The sequence below is a fragment of the Myxine glutinosa genome, chromosome 12, assembly GCF_964187855.1.
Source record: "Myxine glutinosa chromosome 12, kmMyxGlut1.1, whole genome shotgun sequence".
Lineage (NCBI taxonomy): Eukaryota > Metazoa > Chordata > Myxini > Myxiniformes > Myxinidae > Myxine > Myxine glutinosa.
In genome coordinates, this window is record NC_136272.1 from 32735275 (window position 1) to 32756480 (window position 21206).

Consider the following 21206-nt stretch of genomic DNA (forward strand, 5'->3'; position numbering starts at 1 on the left):
TGTAAATAATTTTGGTCGCTCTTCCTTTTTGCTTGTGTGTGTATAATAAATCTGTTCTTCCTCTGTACTCTGTCTTTTTCTCTTTTCCTTCTCTTTCGGTCGCTTTAGAGGTTTCCCGATTGAATATCTGTGGGGCGATCTGGTCAACGTCGGGTGGAATCGGGTTCTAATCGGGGAGTAACTGTTCGGACGCGGTAATACACCACCGCTCGGTCAATATAACATCTAAAACCGCGTCTGTAACAATTGGTTGTCAGGAGTTGGATTCGGACCTGGGACTAAATTTGTTAGGCCCAAATTTTGGAACACCAATTGTACTATTAGAGTAACAATTGGTGTCGAGGAGTGAGATTGGACCCGAAATCGGACCCGAAGCGCGCTTAACGCGCTCAAAATTACAAGCTGCCGAAATTTATTTTGTTTTATAAAGCAAAACCCGAATTTTGAGATCGCGCCATGGACAATCAAGGCGATCGGATGTCGGTGGGAGAGATAGACAGGGTGGAATCGACCCAGGACCTCGGGGAAATGTATGTGGAGGAAAGGGAGGAGGAGAAAAATGGCAATGTGGTTGCGGAGGTTTCAGACGCACAAAATGGCGCTCTCGCGCACGTGGTTGAGGCGGTCGCGGAACCAATGAGCGCGGCCCAAATACAAGCCTTCATGGCCCAATTCATGGTGGAAATGCAGAAAAAAAACGACAGTATGGAACAAATGGAAAGCAGAATGATGGGGGCCCTTATGGGGCAAATGGGGGTAATGGGGAACCGGATGGATGCTCAGGGTGAGCGATTGGAGGGCCAAATGGGGGTAATGGGAAACCAAATGGGGGTAATGAGGGACGAAGCGAGGGGTACCGGTGAGAAGTTGGACAATAATTTTGAGGGGTTAGACAACGGGATAAAAGAGGTAAAGAATGGGTTAACGGGGGTGGAAAATAGAATGGCTGCCCAGGAGAATCAGTTAGAGGGGGTAAAAAATGGGTTAATGGGGTTAGAAAATAGGATGGAGGACAAATTACGGGAGATAGGGGAGCAATCCGCCCGAGAAATTAAACAAATGGGAGAGCAGATAGAGGAGGTGAAAATCGGGGTAGAAACCAAACTGGATGCTCAGAGGGATGAATTGGAACAGTTGAGGGTGGCATCTACAAAAGAGATGGAGGAAATACGACGAGGGGTAAGTGAGGAGGTTTTGGGGCTACGCGAGGAGGTAAAGCGAGGTGAGAAGCGTATGGAGAAAGAGGTGAGAAATAATACGGCAAAGTTACAAGGGGGAATAGAAGATCTGACGGAGGAGGTGGAACAGCTGACGGAGGGACAAACAAAATTAGTGGAGCAGGTTCAAAGGAACACTGCAGTACTCGGAGGGTTAAAGGCGACACAAAAAGAAATTAAAAATGACTTGATAGCGACACAGAGGCAATGTCAGATGGTACGTGAGGAACTGACAATGAGGGTGGACGAGGTGACAGAGATAATGGAGACAAAGGACCGGCAGGTGAGGATGCACATAGAGACGGTCACGGTAGCCTTAGAGGGCGAACTTGAGGAGACGCACCGAGAAATAAAAGAGGTTAAACGAAAATTAGAGGAAGTGGAAGAAGAGGTGAGTGAAATTAAGAAGGGACGAACAGAAACTAAAAGAGAAATCCAGGAGGAGGTGATGGAATATGTGCAAGGTCGGTGCTCAACTCATAATGTGATGCTCACTAACCAAATAAAGAGTTTGCAGGTGGCAAAGGAGGTGCGGAGACGAGGTACGGAGGTGAGTGGCAATGTATATGATGTGAGGAAAGCTTCAGTCGGCTTGGGGATTGGTTTGGATCCGGGTGTTCGTGAAAGGCCGTTGGTGAAGTGTGTGACAGGTCAGGTGTGCGAGAATGTCCGACCATGGGGTGTGTGAGGAAAAAGTGCACGCCGAGGAGTGAGTGTGCCGTCAGGAGGGAGTTGGTCGAAGCGCGTGTGCGAGGGAGCACAGGGAAGCGCGGTGTGGTGAGTGTTACGGAGGAAGTAACGGAAAAGTGTGCGCAAGAGGATGCGCGAGAAAGGTGTGTAACGGACAGGTGCATGAGGAAAGCGCATGCTGTCAAGAGTAAGGGAGAATGCATGCCTGTGGTGAGTGTTACAGAGGGTGTAACGGGACAATGTGCGGAAGAGTGTGCGCGAGAAAGGTGTGTAACGGACGGGTGCATGAGGAAAGAGTGCGCTGTCGAGAGTAAGGGTGAGTGCGCGACCGAGAGTGGAGGTGAGAGTAGTGAGAGTGACACGGAGCGTGAGTTGGTTGTGGCAGGTGAGCGAGGATGTACACCTGGAATGGAAGGATGCACACCTGGAATGGTAGAGCGTGAGTGGGAATGCACGCTGGAATTGGTCGTGAGGCACGTGGTTGGGTGTGCGGGTGAGAGCACACCTGTGGTTGTCACAGAGGAGGTGACAGAGGAGGGGGCGCGAAGAGGTGTGTTGGTGAGGTGTGCGAGCGACGAATGTGTGCCAAGGTGTTCGGTGGTCAGGTGTGTGACCAAGTCGGTGAGCGGAATGAGTGTACCGAGGTGTGTAAGAAAAGGTACGACAAGGAGCATGGAAACGGCTGCATGTATGAGCAAGAAAGGGGTAGCGTATGGATGTAAGCATCCAGGTGAAGCATCGACGGTAACCAGGTTAGAGGTTAGAACGACTTATAGCTGAATCGGGCCCTCGGTGCGCGTCGGGCAGCTTCGCGTGCCGCGAGGACCAGCGGGGATCCGAACCACGGCGGTTTCGAAAGAACCGCCGTACGCGATCCACGCTGTGCCTCGCTTGGAACGGCCGCGTCCGGGCTCCACTAGGCGGAGCGGGCAGCTGGATAGGAAGGGTCGTCATGGCGACCACGTTTTGTTGAGACGTGCCGGCAGGTCGAGATCGGGACATTGGATGGCTCCACGCCGAGGTGGTGCGTGGGATCTCGGCTCGGGTAAACCCCCGTCCCTGCCCCGAATGCGGGACGCATCCAGCCGCTGGCACAAAACGACCCGCGTTCATTGCTCGGCTGTACGAAGCCGAGCTTTAGACGTGAATTGGCGCACCGAGAGGATGTAATAAGTAGACGGGTGATGAGGATAGTGATTTGATACGAAATTTATAATAGTGGGTAGAATTGGCAGTAAATGGAAAATTTTTGAATTGGTTGGAATTTGGACGAACAAAATTTATAGTGAGAGACCCCCGATGTGGTGGGATGGCAAATCCACCATCCCTCACAGACGGGGGGCAAATGCGCTATAGTTTATGGGGTGTATGGCAGTGAAAACTAGCCCGGGTGGGTTAGGTTATATTGTAGGGATCTAGCGAAGATGACATTAGGTAACGTTAAGGTTAGTTAGTGACTGATACCTGTAGTGGGGACGCAGGTAGATTAGTGTGGATTATAATGACGTGGGAGCGCAATAGTTTAAAGGGACGACTGGGAAGCGCAAGTTTCAGAGGGGAGTAGTTAGCTGAGATGATGCCATGTGTGTGAGGATTGAACAGGTGAGAATGGAACAGGTGTGATTGCACAGGTGTGCAACTGAACAGGTGTGTGGAGCAATGTATGAGGGAGTAGTGGTGATTGCGTGTTGTGTTGACCAAATGGTCCAGGAAGAAAGGAGGGTGCAGGTGGCACCAGGTGTGAGGGCACAGGTGTGCAACAACAGGTGTATGTGGCTGTGTGGAATAAATGGTAGTGTGGAATATCTGGAGTATTGGAATGGATGGTCGTGGAGTGAGAATGGTGGAAATTGTGGAGTGGAGTGGATGGTGCGAAGGTGTGAATGGGGGAAGAGTGGACCCCCATCACGGATACCCGGGGCGGGTAGTGTAAGTGTTAGGTAGAGGGTACAGGTAAATTGTGGTTGGATATTGGCATCTGTGGTGCGGGTGACAGAATGGTATTTGGATGGGTGCATTAGTGTTGTGGAAATGGCTGGGCGTGTAGCCTGTTAGTGTGTGTAGTTGGTTGGGCGCTCCACCACTGTAAGGATGTCGGCCAGCTGAGGCCGCAGGTGGGCTCTAGGAGCCGGTAGTAGTTGTTGTGGATGGGGCCCGAGGATCCGGAGGACGGACCCGGGTAGCCCAGTGCCAGAGGGCACCGAGTGGGGTGACAGAGCCAGGAGGGGCCTGCCCCAGTTAGATAGGTTAGGGTGAGGAGCTAGGTAAGCTCGGGTGGCAACTACAGTGGTGGAGGTGTGCAGGTGGGTAGACCTGCTGGGAGAGCTACACGTCGCAGCCCAGAAATTGTGCGAGGGCACCGGGAGATGAATCGGGGGAGTGAGACCCCAAATTGAGAAGCACCACAGTTTGGTCAATGGGAATTGGTTATTAGAACCCATAGTGTAAGTTGGCCAATGGATTGGCAGGGAAAGACCCCGGGTAGTGTAAAGTGTGTTAAAGTCATTTAGAAAATAGTTAGGATGAAGGATCTCCTCGCACCATCTGCATCCACTCACCTGAGGTGACAGGTACTCCACACCATGCCATGTTTTGATTATTTTTTTATGATGCAAATGTTTGGATTGTGAGACGCATCATGACGTGGGTGTGACATTGTGCTTTGATGTTCCATCTCTGCCTCCTTATGAGGATTGATGACGAATTGGGTGATGGCAAATTTTGGTTAGAGGGATTGTGGTGACGAATTTGGTATAGGGGAAATATGGGGAAGACGTGACAGTAGTGACGAATTGGTAATGTGTAGATTTTGTACATATGGGGTAAGGGCAAGGGTAGGGTAGGTGACAGGGGGGTGACGTACGGTAGGGACGAGCTTTCTCACTTCGCCCTCCGTACGCATTTCGCCTTGCATTGCCTTATTGACGTGTACCCTTGTGACCTTACCCCTCGCTCAATTGTCTTTCTTTTGTCTCCCACATGACCTGTGCGCCATTGGGTGCCGAGGGGAGCGTGCGTGAGGTGGCCATTGTGCGCCCGAGATTCCCAGAACCAGCATGCATTGCGTTGATGTACCACTTTATGGACCGCTGTTCTGCGGCCAAGTACCACTTGATGGACCCCAGGTTCTGGGGCAGGGCACCTCTGTTGGAGACCGGCCATAGTGGCCAGGGAATCTTGCTTGCGGACCTCGGTAAGGTGGCACCTATGCCAAACAGGTGGACCACCCTTAGTTGGCCCCTGAGGCCCTAAATAAAAACGAACACAAGTTGTGCTTTTTATTATGTCCAAATAGGCCGCATGAAGCCAGAAGACGTCGGGAAGAACATCGGCCCAGCAGAGAAAGTGAAGACCACCACCAGTTGTTTTGTTGTGTTTATTAAGAACCATGGTGACTGCGCACCGAGTGGTGCTTTTGGTGCTTTGGGTGCTTTGGTGGTATTGGTACTGGTGCATCGATGCAATGCGTGCTGTCTCCTCCCTCCCAACAGGAATTTCTTTTTTTTCTTGTTCCCTAAGAAAGAAACAAAAAAAAACACAGGTCCTGGGTTGCGTTGTAAATAAGAAATCACGTCATTGTAAATAATGCTCCCCACCGTAAATGTATAGTTTGAGAATAATTCCGTAATTCGGTTAGCTGTGGGCTTGAGTCTGTTAGACAGGGTGCAATGCAATAGGGGGACATACTTATTTGTGTTTTAAGATTGTCACACTCAGGGTCAGGTTAATTGTAGAGGGAATTACACCTACGTGTCACACTAAGTTAAAGTTTAGTAGGCCCGAGCACGGGCCTGAAGAAAGGAGGGTGCAGTGTAACGAATTTGAGAAGTGTAACGGTTTTTAAGAAGTGTAACAATTTTGGAGGAAGTGTAACGAATGTGAAAACGTTACAATGTGAACGTTACAAAAGTATGGTAACACCCTGTTAATGTAAATAATGGTCGCAGCCGTCCTCCTAGTTAATTCCATGAAACTTACACGCAGGTCACGATATATCTTTTTAAATAGTGTATTTCCTTATTCCATGTAGGCTAAATCTGTTTCCCACTAGATTGACTTTGCATTGTATCAAACAAAATAAGAGTAGGCCCTTGCAATTTCCCCAAACATCTCCGCTCTCCAAAAGTCCTTTCAAAAGGGTGGGAGTTGTGTTCAATCCCGCAAGCCGCCATTGCCCATGTGCTAATCTCGGAGAAGAAAGGTTGTCTCCACCTCGTCATAGAGGGGAGGAGTGAGCCAGAGGGTCGCATGGCCAATCAGCACCGCGGTGAGCGAACCGGTAGGCGTGCCCTCGCAGCCGGCGGCTTGATTCCGCCGCGAGTTATAAAAGCGACTGAAAGGGACTGCTTTATGAGATGACCTGGGAGAGGAGCGAAGAGGCGGCACCAAGAAGAGCGGTGAGATGCGAAACGCTCCAAGCCAAAGAGGAGAGGTACTCGGAGAGGAAACCAGCTTTGGAGAGACGCGCTGAAAGGAGGGAGACGGCTCCACCACAAGAAGAGGAGCAGGTGTGCCGAACCAGCGCGTGACGTCTACCGCAGCGGATACGCGACGGAGGGTTTTCCCGCCAAAAACCGCGAGGAATTGAGAGCTGCTGCCTCCGACCTTGCCTCCCTCTCAAGCAATCCACCTCAAGCCCTACCTGCCTGCAATATCCCCTGTGTAAGTGTGAACGTCCTGTCCTACTCGTTGTCTTGGGGTTAAGTAAAATGAATAGTTTAAGCTAACAATGCACTGTGTGACTGCTTCTTCCATCCATTGCTGTAAATAATTTTGGTCGCTCTTCCTTTTTGCTTGTGTGTGTATAATAAATCTGTTCTTCCTCCGTACTCTGTCTTTTTCTCTTTTCCTTCTCTTTCGGTCGCTTTAGAGGTTTCCCGATTGAATATCTGTGGGGCGATCTGGTCAACGTCGGGTGGAATCGGGTTCTAATCGGGGAGTAACTGTTCGGACGCGGTAATACACCACCGCTCGGTCAATATAACATCTAAAACCGCGTCTGTAACAATATATATATATATATATATATATATATATATATATATATATATATATATATATATATATATATATACATACATGTATAAAAATAAGGAGAAGAAAGGAGGAGGAGGGGAGATATGTGAAAGCAGTCGGACTGGCACAACAAGGTGCTTGGATGCGGTGGGATTGTGTGCAGGTGATATGAAGGTGTGCGGGTGAGGACATTGAAGTGGCAAGAGGTTTGGAGGATGGAGCCAACATTGTTGAGTTTCCTGTTGTGGGCAACGTATGATGTGCTTCCGTCACCAGTAAACTTAATATTGTGGGGGTTGTTGCAGGAGGAGAGATGTTATTTGTGTGGAGGTTTGGGAATAGTGCAGCATGCACTGAGTGCATGCTCAGTAGCATTGGCAACAAGACAATACAAGTGGCGGCATGATGAGGTGCTGGCGGTGGCAGTGCAGATGGTGCAACAAGAGGTGCTGAGGTCGAGAGAGAGAGAAGAGTGGAGAAGAAAACCGATGGGGGAGAGGTGTTGTTTGTCAAAGAGGGCCAAGTGGTAAGAAGTGGAAAGAGGAGGAGGTGGAAAGCAAGAGGGCTGTCAGATGCTTGTGGTTGGCAGGTGGTGGCAGACCTAAAGCCACAATTGGTATTCCCAGAGGAGATCTGTGTGTGACAGTCAGCATAGTCAAAAATTATTGCGGCCTGACATTGTCAACTGGTCAGGTGCAACAAGACAGGTCATCTTAGGGGAATTGTCTGTACCTTGGGAAGAGAACATGGAGGAGGTGCACGAGAGGAAGAGAGGAAAGTACATCGAGCTGGATGAGGGGCAGAGCAGAGTGGCGAGAGAAGGGTTGGCGAGTTTCTTGTCAGCCATTTGAGGTGGGGTGTAGAGGGTATATTCACAATTCCTTTTCTGCATTTCTTGCTCGGCTTGCAGTGTGTGGGACAGAAAGAAGGAGGATGTGTGACAAAGTTGCCCAGGTTGTCTTGAAAGGCTCACTTTTGATATGGAGGAAGTTTATGGAGGCACGTCGAACGGTGTAGGTTGAGGTTGTGTGGGGGGTGGTTCATTTCAGTTAAAGGGGTAGTGACTGAGCACGGAAGTGAAATTGAGATGTGTGAATGGTGTGTGTGTGTGTGTGTTGCAGGAGTGGGTGTGTGTGTTGCAGGAGTGGGTGTGTGTGTTGCAGGAGTGGGTGTGTGTGTTGCAGGAGTGGGTGTGTGTGTTGCCGGAGTGGGTGTGGTTTTGCATGAATGTGTTTTTGTTTGAGTAGTGCATATTGTAAGGGTGGTGGTCAGTTGTTTTTTGTTTTTTTGGTGTGTGAGTCAGTGGATGAGGGGTTGTGGATTCTGGGAGTGGAGGAGGTTTTGTTATTGTAGTCTGTGTTCTCACTGGCTGGGGGTGGGGGTATGTACACATCCAGGTGAAGCTGCTGCATGTGGAGGCGGATGTGCCCCTGCTGGCCCATCTTAGCTGACCGTATCGAGGTTGAAGGGCCGAAACGGGATGATGCTGAGGACCTCGACTGAGGACCCAGTCAGGTCAGTGAGGCACACTTGTGACCAGGTGTGTTTTGAAATTATATATATAAATTCCCTTTTTTAAGGCCATTTTCCCTGCTAGAGCGGGGGTTAGCCTTGCGGGCCCCATAACAATCATCATTGTTCCCTTTTTGAGGCAATGTTTTTATGACCGTATGCCCTTCCTGACTCCAACCCTTTAGTCGCCTCTGATGACACGCAGAGATACAGTGTACCTATTCTAAACCGGGGCACACACTGTTCCAAGAGGTGTAGAGGGTTTAAAGGGTCTAAAGGTGTCTAAGGGGTGTAAAGGGTCTAGATCGATCAAAGGAGTATAAAGAATCAAATGGATTTAAAGTGTCAAAAAGAGTCTAAGGGGTTTAAAGGGCCTAAGGGGTCTGAAGGGGTCTAAGGGGTGTAAAGGGTCAAAAGGGGTCTAAGAGGTTTAGGGGGTCTAAGGGGTGTAAAGAGTCTAAGTCTAAGGCATTTAAGGGGTGTAAAGGGTCTAAAGGATGTAAAGGAGTGAAGCTGTAGTAAAGAAATTACCTCGGGTTAGTAATAGTCTGGGATCCGAGACCTCAAAATTTGATTTTGAAGTGACACCCCTGCTATAAAATGTTTGACCCCTAGATCATGTCTGTGGGGGTGTTAGCCACCAGAAAAGTGACTTTAGCAAGGTAGTTTGGATTGCGCGAATTCTGTAGAGACATTTTTTAACTTGGGGCGTCAACTGTAAAAAAGCAAGAAATTTAGGGGTAGGGGAAATTCAATTGACCATATATCCCATAATACAGGGGTGAGTGCAACAAATTACCACTCATTATTTTTGTTATAAATTTGGCTTTTATATGAAACATGATTCAACATGATTGGACCATCCATGAGGTCAGCAGAGGTCAAAAGGTCACGGAAAGTGGGTTAAGCTAAAAGTTTAGCTCCTTTAGTAAATAAAATCACATTTTTCCTACTTCAAGCTCAATATAGCCAAACTTTTACACCCAAAATATGTTGTTTGTACCCCTCTGATGTTTTTGGGAAAGAAATGCCCCGACTGAACTTAACTTACTGGCATGTATGTCACTTTAGATTTGCATAACTTTTAAAAAATCACCAAAATCGGGCATTCACACTATCTATTTGCACGGTACTCTTCAACATGTTTTAAAACGACAAGTCATACCACATACTGTCTGGAAAAGTGTCATTACCTCTATTTACTCATCATCATCACCGTCATCAGTCAGAAGCCGTCCACATTTTTCTCTGTCGCCATTGCAGGCACATGCAATGAATGATGCATGGTACTCCAGCTTTTGCACAAGGGCAATTCCTCAGGCAGTTCGGTTTCTTCTTACATTTGCAGTACTTCAACTTCGCAGCAGAAGGCTTTGATGGCTTGCTCTTCATGACAGGAATTAACCTGTCACCATCCACACTCTTGCCATACTCTTCAAGTGGAAGAAGCACTGGATTGTTGAGTGAAGCTTGCTTGTATAAACTGATCTGACAAAGGCTCCTGAGAACGTGGAAGTGAAAAGCATCTTCTGTTGGAGGAAGGGAGCGCAGATCTAGTTTGCTAGATGCAAACAAGTGGGCGCGGAGCTTATCCAGGGATGAATACCCTGGCTTGCTGTAGAGATCACAAAAGAAGCTTCGTGCTTCAGTTATCACCTGATCATGTACAGAAGGTCCGGATTCATGTCGGATGAAATTGGACAACGCTGGCTGTTTGTCAACATGCTGGAGTGCGACTTTCACTGCTCTCTTCTTACCCCGTTTGAAAGGATAGCTCACCGAATCACAACCTGACAGAATGTAGGAGATGAGCAGTGTGTCTGTGAGTGCCAATACGTCCTTTCCAACTGCTGTGGCCAACTCATTCACCAAGTCATGGATGGGGAGGAACAGATCATCCTTTTCCACCCATAACTCAACAACGTTTGTCAACCGAGGGAAATGATACATTGACAAGACGATGATATCTGTATCTGTAGCCTGAATGACAACTACGCTGTTGTCACAGCTAGCAATGTGAGCAAAGATTCTGGTGTCCGCCTCCTCGTGGTTAGGGCAGTACAGCTCATCAACATTGGTATGTTCCGTCTGCGTCACACGAGTTGCCTGGGCGTTGACCCCAAGGACCAGGCAGAAGCCATCAGGCCAGGATGACTCCTGGGACCAACGTGAAGCAAGATACGACAGCAGATTGGTCTTGTTACAAGGGTTTGACAGGAATGTGTTCCAATCAGGGATTTTCATGATGTCCGCTGGAACAAACTCTGGCAAGTTGGTATTTGACTCCCGTCTCTGGCGTTCAACCACTTTTAGACTCTTTAACCCAAAATCATATTGATCGCCCACGAAATGCACTTCAGTGCAATGTCTGGGTTTCATGTTCAAGAGTTTGTTCCTGTACCTTTCCTGAAGTTGGTCAAATGTACTCGAACCAAGTGTGTTGAACCGCTGGATGAATGCCATTGCATCGACTACATAAACTGCATCAGATGCAGAAGGAGGCAACTCTTTTAACGGTTCCCATGACTCGGCAACCTCTGCCTGTAGAGTGGATAGATAGTTGGATTTGCAACCTTTCCGCATGGAAAATCCATTCTTCTCTGGCTCAAACAACGAGGGAGGGTACTCAAGCCATTCGTAACTAAATGCCTCAGTCCGTGCCTCATCACTCAGGTCCTGTGCGAAACAAAGTGCCCTTGTCACTGCACTCTCCTCTCTGATGACTTCTTTCACAGTGTCCATCTTTTTCTTACTTTTCTTCAGATGTGTGGCGAATGTTTCTATCTTCGGTTGGACAATCTTGTCTCCATTCGTCGTCGTGGCAGCATCCATTGCCTCCAAGCCTAGATGTTTGGCATCTACCAGGGTAGTTGCTGCAAGAATCTGACCTGTGGATATGTTCATTAGTTTATCTGTCGCAAGTGAAGGATCGAATGGGTTTTGCATCTTCTCTTCCACGGTCCGTTTGATCTGCAACACGGCTTCCATGTCGTCTTTCCTCAGCTTCTCGTGGTGGTCAGATTGCGGCGAGGCCATGTGTGCCATCTGTTTTACACTTTCAGAGACAGAGGTCATGAACGGTAGAGCCTTGATGTACTTTTCTCGTGCTGATTCAGACTGTGTTATACCCTTAAAGAGGCTTGTTTTGCCTTCCCTATTGTAGGTCTGTTCAAGGGCAAGGTCTGTCCACACACCATTAAAGTCTCCTGCAGTCTGGTGAACTGTGAATTTGCCAGCTGCAAACTCCTCGTGCACTTCTGGTGCTGTTTCTGGAAGCTTTTGCATCTCACTGAGATAGATCGGAAGGCAGGACATGTACTTACTATGGCCGGAAGCAATGGCATAGGGTAGCATATTCTGTACCTCTTGTAAGTGCTGTTGCCAAAGCCCAGCTCTCTCAGCATGGATGTAATGCCTTAGGATAAGCACCATGTCTATGTACATGCTCCAAAGATGGGCTGTCACTCCTAATCCCTTCTCAAAATCTCCCCAGAGCGACTCCAGTGACTCTAGGCATTTCATGACTTCCTTCATGAGTGCAGCAAATTCGTCCTTCTCTTTCCTGTCAAAGGCATTTCTAAGACTTTCAAGCAGAGACGAAAGCAAAGAAAGTGTCTCCTCATTCTTCTCAAACAGCAGCCATTTCTCAAATGCCTCCCACTTCAGCATGAACAATGCCTCACTCAACCATGAATGATAACGGACCATCTTATAATAATCTTTTCCTGCCATGACTTTATTGGCTGTACCTCGACCACAGATATCACTAGAAACCAGAATGTCCTCTATGCCACTCTCCATTATGAAAAATCCAATAGATCCCAAGAAGTTCTGGGCAATATGGAATCCTCCAAGTCGAACAATAACATCTTTGTACTTTTCCGATTCCTTCCTAAACAACCCCTTTACTATGTCATATATCGCCTGGTCACAAGTCACCACCGTCTTAGCCTGACCCATCTTAAGACTCAAGGAGACAAAGTAGTCCAATGAAGTCTGGACTACATCTGCGTTGGTTGGGTTTTGTGGAAGCAATGGTCCATAACCAATCTTTGTTTTCTCTGTATGTTGCCCAGATCTGTATTCAAAGAAGCTGCTCCATGTCAGGCTACCAGTGTCCTTGTCGTTTTCACCCATCATCAACTGTGTTGGATACATCCTCAGTAGGAACCAAACGATGTTCTTGTCAGCTAGAAAGCAGGCTTCCCCCTTGTCATCATGAGGAAGTTCAATATCATGTAATGACCTAGCCTGTCTTCTGTCCTTCAGTGTCAGTTTACTACTTACTGGAACGAATTTGTCTGGTTCACTGATAGTCAGTTTCCTGGTTTTCTTAAGGGGCACTGCCCCCACTACCTCCCCACTTCCTTCTCCCTCAAATGTGTACTGATAAATTATATTTGTTGTAGCATCAAAACTACCACCATCTTATGTCTCTGAATGGAAGTTTAAGGCTGAAGATCGATGGTAATCATAAAGATCAGCAAGAGTGAAGCAAGTTGCTGAAACAAATGTAGCATAATAATCCCTAGCACCACACAAAAGATGAAAAGCATCAACCACCACAGTAAACCATCACTATTACGATCAATATAGGCCAGAAACAGTCGAGGGATGCAAAGAACATATTGTGACATATACATATGTGAATTATTTGATAAAGGAGCTAAATTTTCAGCTTAACCCACTTTCCGTGACCTTTTGACCTCTGCTGACCTCATGGATGGTCCAATCACGTTGAATCATGTTTCATATAAAAGCCAAATTTATAACAAAAAGAATGAGTGGTAATTTGTTGCACTCACCCCTGTATTATGGGATATATGGTCAATTGAATTTCCCCTACCCCTAAATTTCTTGCTTTTTTACAGTTGACGCCCCAAGTTAAAAAACGTCCTTACAGAATTCGCGCAATCCAAACTACCTTGCTAAAGTCACTTTTCTGGTGGCTAACACCCCCACAGACATGATCTAGGGGTCAAACATTTTATAGCAGGGGTGTCACTTCAAAATCACTTTTTTACACATTTCCAGGCCTCGGATCCCAGACTATAATTAAATTAACGCGTGAGTGCAACTCGGCAATAATGGACCAAATGACCTCCTCATCATGGTATAAACCCCTATTAAGGTACATCGTGGTTAAAGTTTTGTTGTGATTAACCTTGGGAGCTCAAAGCAGTATGATCACAAACAAACAGCAAAATGACAACTTACCTTGTTGTGATGCGATTGTTGGAGGGTTCACCTATTGGCATGTGACGGTTTGTAGATGGTGTCACGTGGGTCATTTTTTGTACGAACTATTTTTTCAACCCTTGAGAGTTATTTTGTTATATGAGCAGTAAAATTCCCTTTATATCTATGTGTAGGTTGTCTTTGTACTATTCTCAGTTTTTGAATAATTAGTGAATTTCAGAGGTCACGTGACTCCTTCTTTTCCGAACTTACCACAATCATGGTAACGCTTTAACTAAGAGTTGTTTTTCACATCTGATAACATATTTGACGATCGGAGGTCACAATCTCACTAATTATATTGGTATCCATGTTGTAATCCAATGAAAATTGGGCTTTTTATAAAGCTTTGGATATGTGGATCAATGCTTGGACATCATGGCGACAGGTGGCAGCTCGAATATCTACAATTTATTAATTGTGTGAAAATAACTGTTTTAAACCTCTATTTAGGTGCAGGGTGGTAAAATATGTCATCCGATGAACTTTTGTGGCGATTAACCTTGGGAACTCAGAGGAGTAGGTTCACAAACAAACAAACAAACGGACATTTCGCTTTTATATATAGATACATCAGGTATATATAAATATATTTCTCAGGTGAGGTCAGCCTCTTGACTGCCACTGGTAACATGAAACCCAGTGCTACCTGCCGCATGGTCAGGTATTCACGACTAAACTGACTAGCCTCACTGGCTTGCCCTCAGTGGGGAGGGTTACTGTGACACCCTGCAGGACTAAAAACAATACCTGTTAAAGGGTGGATGAGCCCCCTTCTGGAGCCAACGGCCATCCAGTGTCCATCCAGGATGGTGTCTCTTCAAAACCACCCATCCGGTTGGAATACTTTTTTTAGGTAGTAGGTTGTAGACAGCAACCTCTCAGGATAGTACTACCGTTCGGACTTAGGAGCGTTAAAGTGGTGCTCAAAACAATCTTATACTCTCCATGTCAGGATTGCTGGTCTTACTTTCTGTCTCACTCAAACTAGCTACCGGGCTAGCTTTAATCTTTCTTTCTTGCAAAAAAGTTCATCCCTCATTTGAGCGACGAGTTAGCTCCACTCCGAGAGCTGTTGAAATCGGACGTTGAATATCAATGGCAACCAGCTCATGCGAGAGCATTTGAGAGACTGAAGGAACTTTGCTGTCATCCGCCTGTTCTTGCATACTACGATGTCAACAAACCAGTTGAGATCCACTGTGATGCTAGCAGAAGTGGACTTGGTGCAGTTCTCATCCAGGACAACCGACCCATTGCATATAGTTCCAGGACTCTCACAGAGATGGAGACACGGTATGCACAAATAGAGAAGGAGATGCTATCCATCGTCCATGCCTGCAAGATGTTTCACTGTTATATATTTGGGAAAACGCTCACCGTCTACAATGACCATAAGCCTCTGGAAATGATCACCAGGGAGCCATTGCTGTCTGCTCCGATGAGACTACAGAGCATGCTACTACGATTGCAATGGTATGATCTCAACATTCGGTACAGAAGAGGGGAGGATATGCAGCTTCCAGACACCTTTTCTAGACCCTATCTGCCAGATACTCGTTCGGAACTGGACAACTTGGAGCATATTTCAATGTTGGACTTTCTATATATCTCTGACGAGTGGTATGCAGATCTTCAAAAAGCTACTCAGTCAGAACTCACTCAGTTACAGTGCATGATTCTTGACGGATGGCCAGACACCAGGCAAGGTGTATCACCCTGTCTTTGACCATACTGGGATTCCCGGAGTGAACTTTCAGTTATGGATGGCATCCTATACAAAGGCATGTGAATTGTCGTCCCACCTACTCTGAGACCCCGCATGCTGAGCCTGATTCGTGAATCACATCTCGGGAATAGTCAAGTGTAAGCAACGAGCTCGGGAGGTTCTATACTGGCCCTCCATGAATGCGGACATAGAGCAAACTGTTCAGAACTGTTCCAAGTGTGCAGACTATCAAAATTGCCTGCCTGCTAAGCCCATGAAACCGACTCCTACACCAGATCTACCTTGGAGTGAAATTGGGACAGATCTGTTCCAGTTTGATGCGAAGACATATAATACCTGATAACGGTTGACTATTACTCCAGATTCATTGAGGTGGATGAAGAAGGATTTACACTGTAGTACAACTCTTGAGCGACTGAAAGCACAGTTCAGTCGACATGGTCTACCGGAGACTCTACGGAGTGATAATGGGACTATGTACAACTCACAACTTGTGAGAAAATTCTGCAAAGATCACGGAATCATTCTTAGAACTTCTAGTCCCAGATATCCACGTTCAAATGGAGAAGTCGAGAGGGCTGTACAAACTGTTAAACGACTCAGGCAAAAATCTACAGACAAGCACCTGGCCTTGCTGGATTATCGGACAACACCATTGGAAGGCATTCACCTATCGCCGACTCAACTACTGATGGAAAGACGTCCAAGGAATACCCTTCCCATTGCCCGAGGTCTTCTGGTGCCCACGGCTTACGACCGTGATGCTGTGAAAAGACACTTCGACATAGAAAAAGCGAAACTGAAGTTCTACCATGATCGTCACATGCTCAAAGATCTTCCACCATTACATCCGAATGATGAAGTTAGAATGGAGCCTCCTACGGGTTCCAAACGGTAGATACCAGGTGTGATTGTGAAGCAGCATTCTGAGCCACGTTCGTACATTGTTTGGTTCAGAGAAACGGGTGATGCATATCGCCGTAACCGTCGACATTTACTTAAGAGCACTAGTGTAGCCAATGAGGGTAGTGCCCTCTTTCGGTCTTTCATTGATACTGATAACGCCACCAGTGAGGTCCATGATGGCTCAAGTTGTTCATCAGACTTTACGCCTCCAGCTTGTGATACTGCACCTTCTGTAGATCTGGATGAGCCTGGCAGAGCAGTCTACGGAGTGATAATGGGACTATGTACAACTCGCAACTTGTGAGAAAATTCTGCAAAGATCACGGAATCATTCTTAGAACTTCTAGTCCCAGATATCCCAGCCAGTGTCTACATCTCGCTCAGTTACCCCGTGCGTAACTCGGACACGGAGTGGTCGTATCAGTTGTCGACCAAACAGACTTGACTGGTAGTGAACTGTAAATATTGTCCTTACCAATAATGGATGTTTGCTAACACTGAGTTGGATTTGATTTGTTGCAATGTAATGTGCATTTACGCGTTTGATCTGTTGTTTATGGTTTTGTACTAAGTTGGACTTTGCAAGCGATCTATGCTTCTACTTTTCTTACTGCATTGGTTTGCATCTGTACTATTTGCTTGTGTAACAATAACTTGGTCACTGCACTTTTCCATCTTGAGGGGAAAGATGTAATGTATGTTTGAAGTGCCTGCAATTGAGAAGCAACTACATGGTTGTTGTTGTTGGTTGTCCCGGGGGACCCAGCAAAAATAAACAGACTTCCGGTGCGGACCGGATGGCCTAACATTGGAGTCCTGCTTATGTTACACAAGCCATGGCGTTACAGTAGACAGAGCTGCCTTTTTGTTTTCACGTACCCATTTTTTCATTCTCTAACATTTTTGTGTGATATAGTCACTCTACCCCCCCTTCCCTTCTCTCTCTCCTCCCTCCTCGCTCCCCCACCCCTCCTCGGCCCCCTCTCTCCCCCTTTTCCCCTCCACCCTCCCTTCTTCTCTCCTCCCTTATATCTCTCTCTCCCCTCCACCCTCCCTCCCATCTCTCCCCCTCCCCCTTCTCCCCCCCCCCTCTTCTCACTCCTTCCCTTTTCCTCCCTCTCCCCACCCTTTTCTTTCTCCACCCATCCTCTTCCTCCCCCCCCCCCTTCCCCACCCTTTTCCTCAGCAGCATGGAGGCAAAATCTGGACTCATCGCTGAACAAGACTGCACTCCACTGTTGCTGTGTCCTGCGGCAATGCTGCAGACACCATCTTAGTCTGTTCCACCGATGCACTGCGTTCAACACTGGACCTCTGCAAGGACGTCTTGCCACCAAGCCCCGACTTCTCAAGCACCTTCACACAGTAGAAACACTGATGCGGTTGTTGTGGCGACCTTTTGTCACTGCAGCTGTTTGCGTCGCAGGGCGGAAACGATCACAAAGATGCTGCAGCACAATCCAGCGGTCTTGGTTTGGGGTGGTTACCCGTGGTCTTCCTCTTCGTGGACCATCATTCACAGTTCCAGTTTCACCGTAACGCCTGGCCAGCTTGAAAATTGCAGGCTGTGAGCAACCAAGATGTTGGGCAATTGTTCGCTGGCTTACACCAGCCTCAAGCATCCCAATTAAGCATCCCTTACACCAGCCTCAAGCAGCCCTTAAACGTTGTTCAGATGTCAAGTGTGACATCTGAATTTTCTTGTTTTCCCTGTCAGAAGCCTCTAGTGACTATAGACAGCAGTAAATGAATGTTTAACCACGAGAACTGAAGGATTTCATTATGAGCGTCATTATTTAAAGGGAAAGATCCCTATACAGAACCACTCAAGCATGCCATTGTTGATCAACCAGGTGATTGAAGTGAAGTTCCCGTTACATAATTGGTTCACGAGTTATCAAGTGACCACTATATTCGTCATGTGTGTGCGTCTGTTTGTGTGTGTGTCTGTCTCTGTCCGCAGCATAACTACCCGATGATATCATCTGATCTTGATGAAACTTGGGTGGGAGGTTGATATCATGATCTAGTTGTGTCCTGCCTAGAGTGGGCGTATTGCGCCCATTGTGGACGGAGCCACGCCCAAAAAAGATGTCTTTTTAGGTGGTAATCGAGTTCAAGCTACATCTTCTCCGAGGGAGTTGGTGGAATCTGACAGGGGTTTCGATATTTGGTTAGGCCAATGTCATGTGTCTAGCCCCACGGAGCTCGATTTTTCATTTTCGCCCCAAGGTCAAGGTCACAAGGTCACGAAATTTAGAAAAGTCGATTTTTGATGGTTTTATTACATTGTTCGCTTCCTGATAGGGTGAAATGTCGTACATGATCTTATATTATCACATACATAATGAAATACAAGTTTTCCAACAAATTGCAGAATCCTCGACCTTTGACCTTTGAAGGTCACAAAGGTCAAAGTTTCAAAGTTGTCGGAATCGAACCGAATTTTCGGTATTGTGTAGCTAACTAACCTCATAACTGATTATACATTATTTTCTATCTCATTTCAAGGTCAGTAACCTTCGTTTTGACATTTCAAGGTCACAAAGGTCAAATTTTCAAAGTTGTCGGAATCGAACCGAATTTTCGGTATTGTGTAGCTAACTAGTCTCATAACAGATAATACATTCCTATATATATTTTTTCAATGTCGGTTTTGACCTTTGTCATTGAATACCGCTCGCTCGTGAACCATCGTCGTCTCCTGACTTGTCAGCTATTGCAATTGAAGAAACGTGTTTGTGAAGCTGTACATTTCAAAAAATGAAAGTGATAAGTTTATTTTGATGTTCAGTTTATATATATATTGGAAAAGTGCTTAACAGCCTGAAATTGCTTAACCAGCTTGAAAAGGAACAATTGTGCTTAACCAGCCTGAAATTGCCACTCCATCTAAATACACATTTCGTGCTAGCAACGGCAGGTTATAAAAATTCTCGGCGAGCAGAACCGAGTCAATGAAAACGCACACACACAGCGCATGCCCAATAGGCCTCATTTAGCATTCGTACTTCATATTGAAAGTCCATATTGAAATTCACAGATGACATCGTTTTAATTTCAGATAAATACAGAAGAAGTGAAAATCATGCTAGTCTAGTAGGAAGACTAGGTCCCCCTGCACCCCCCGGAGATATACTTCTAATCAGTGTTTCTAGATTGGAAAAAATGTGTAGAAAATGACTAGCTATGGCCCCAAGCTGAAATAATGTCCCACATACCATTTTTATGCAAATTACTGCTGCCATTATCAAAAAAAGACTAGGTCCCCCTGCACCCCCCGGAGATATACTTCTAATCAGTGTTTCTAGATTGGAAAAAATGTGTAGAAAATGACTATCTATGGCCCCAAGCTGACAAAATGTCCCACATACCATTTTTATGCAAATTACTGCTGCCATTATCAAAAAAAGACTAGGTCCCCCTGCACCCCCCGGAGATATACTTCTAATCAGTGTTTCTAGATTGGAAAAAATGTGTAGAAAATGACTAGCTATGGCCCCAAGCTGAAAAAATGTCCCACATACCATTTTTATGCAAATTACTGCTGCCATTATCAAAAAAAGACTAGGTCCCCCTGCACCCCCCGGAGATATACTGAAACTGGCAGTGACTGGTGATTGAAATGCGGTGCCTTTTTGTGTTTCAGGTCGAGGTACGTGAACTCCCCACGATCTACAGCAACCAGGAAGAGACTGATACCAGGGTGGTTCTGTACCTCCATCATGCTGCTACCATCGGATACAAGAACGCTGTAGTCAGAACACCGGACACAGACATCCTCCTGATCCTGCTCCACCATGCCCACAACATCAAGCTGACGGTGTACCTGGATACAGGGTCAGGGAAGCATCGCCAACTTGTCAACGTCTCTGAGCTGGCAGAATCCCTGGGAGAGGACTACTGTGCCACTCTCCTGGGGTACTATGTGTTCAGCGGAGAAGACTGCACCAGTGCCTTCAAAGGGAAGGGAAAAGTCGGGCCCTTGAAAAAGCTGGAGAAGAATCCCAGGTTTCACAGGGCATTCGGTGAATTTCACAGGGTATTTAGAAAAATAAAACTTTGTGTTAACGTCTGTGTAGACGGACCTTAATATGAGTCTATTATTTCGTAAAACTGTGATTATTTTGTAAATAAAGCACTAATTAGCATACTAGTATACCATAGACACATGTAATCATGTTATGAATAGTTCTATCATGATCTATGCCCTTCAAAACATGGGTCTAGACACCTTCATTTTTCAATTATCTGCAATATTGGCTGAGATATGTCAAAAATCGTTTTTTTGATAATGGCAGCAGTAATTTGCATAAAAATGGTATGTGGGACATTGTTTCAGCTTGGGGCCATAGCTAGTCATTTTCTACACATTTTTTCCAATCTAGAAACACTGATTAGAAGTATATCTCCGGGGGGGTGCAGGGGGACCTAGTCTTTTTTTGATAATGGCAGCAGTAATTTGCATAAAAATGGTATGTGGGACATTTTTTCAGCTTGGGGCCATAGCTAGTCATTTTCTACACATTGTTTCCAATCTAGAAACACTGATTAGAAGTATATCTCCGGGGGGTGCAGGGGGACCTAGTCTTCCTACTAGACTATGCTGGAAGACCTCAATTTGGAGACTCAAAGGAACGGACTAAAAATGAATATGAGAAAGGTTAAAAAAAAGAAAAATATTGAACTGTGATGCACAAGATGAAGATATTCCAATTGATCATTGTGCAATTGAGAAGCCTTTATAATTACTCGTACATTTACTTCGGACGACTCATTCAAATAGATAGGCATCACTTTGCAGAGCAGCATTTGGAAAATTAAACATGTCATGAAAACAAACTGCCCTTGTGTAAGGAAAGGAAAGTTTACATCCGGTGTGTTTTACCAACAACGAC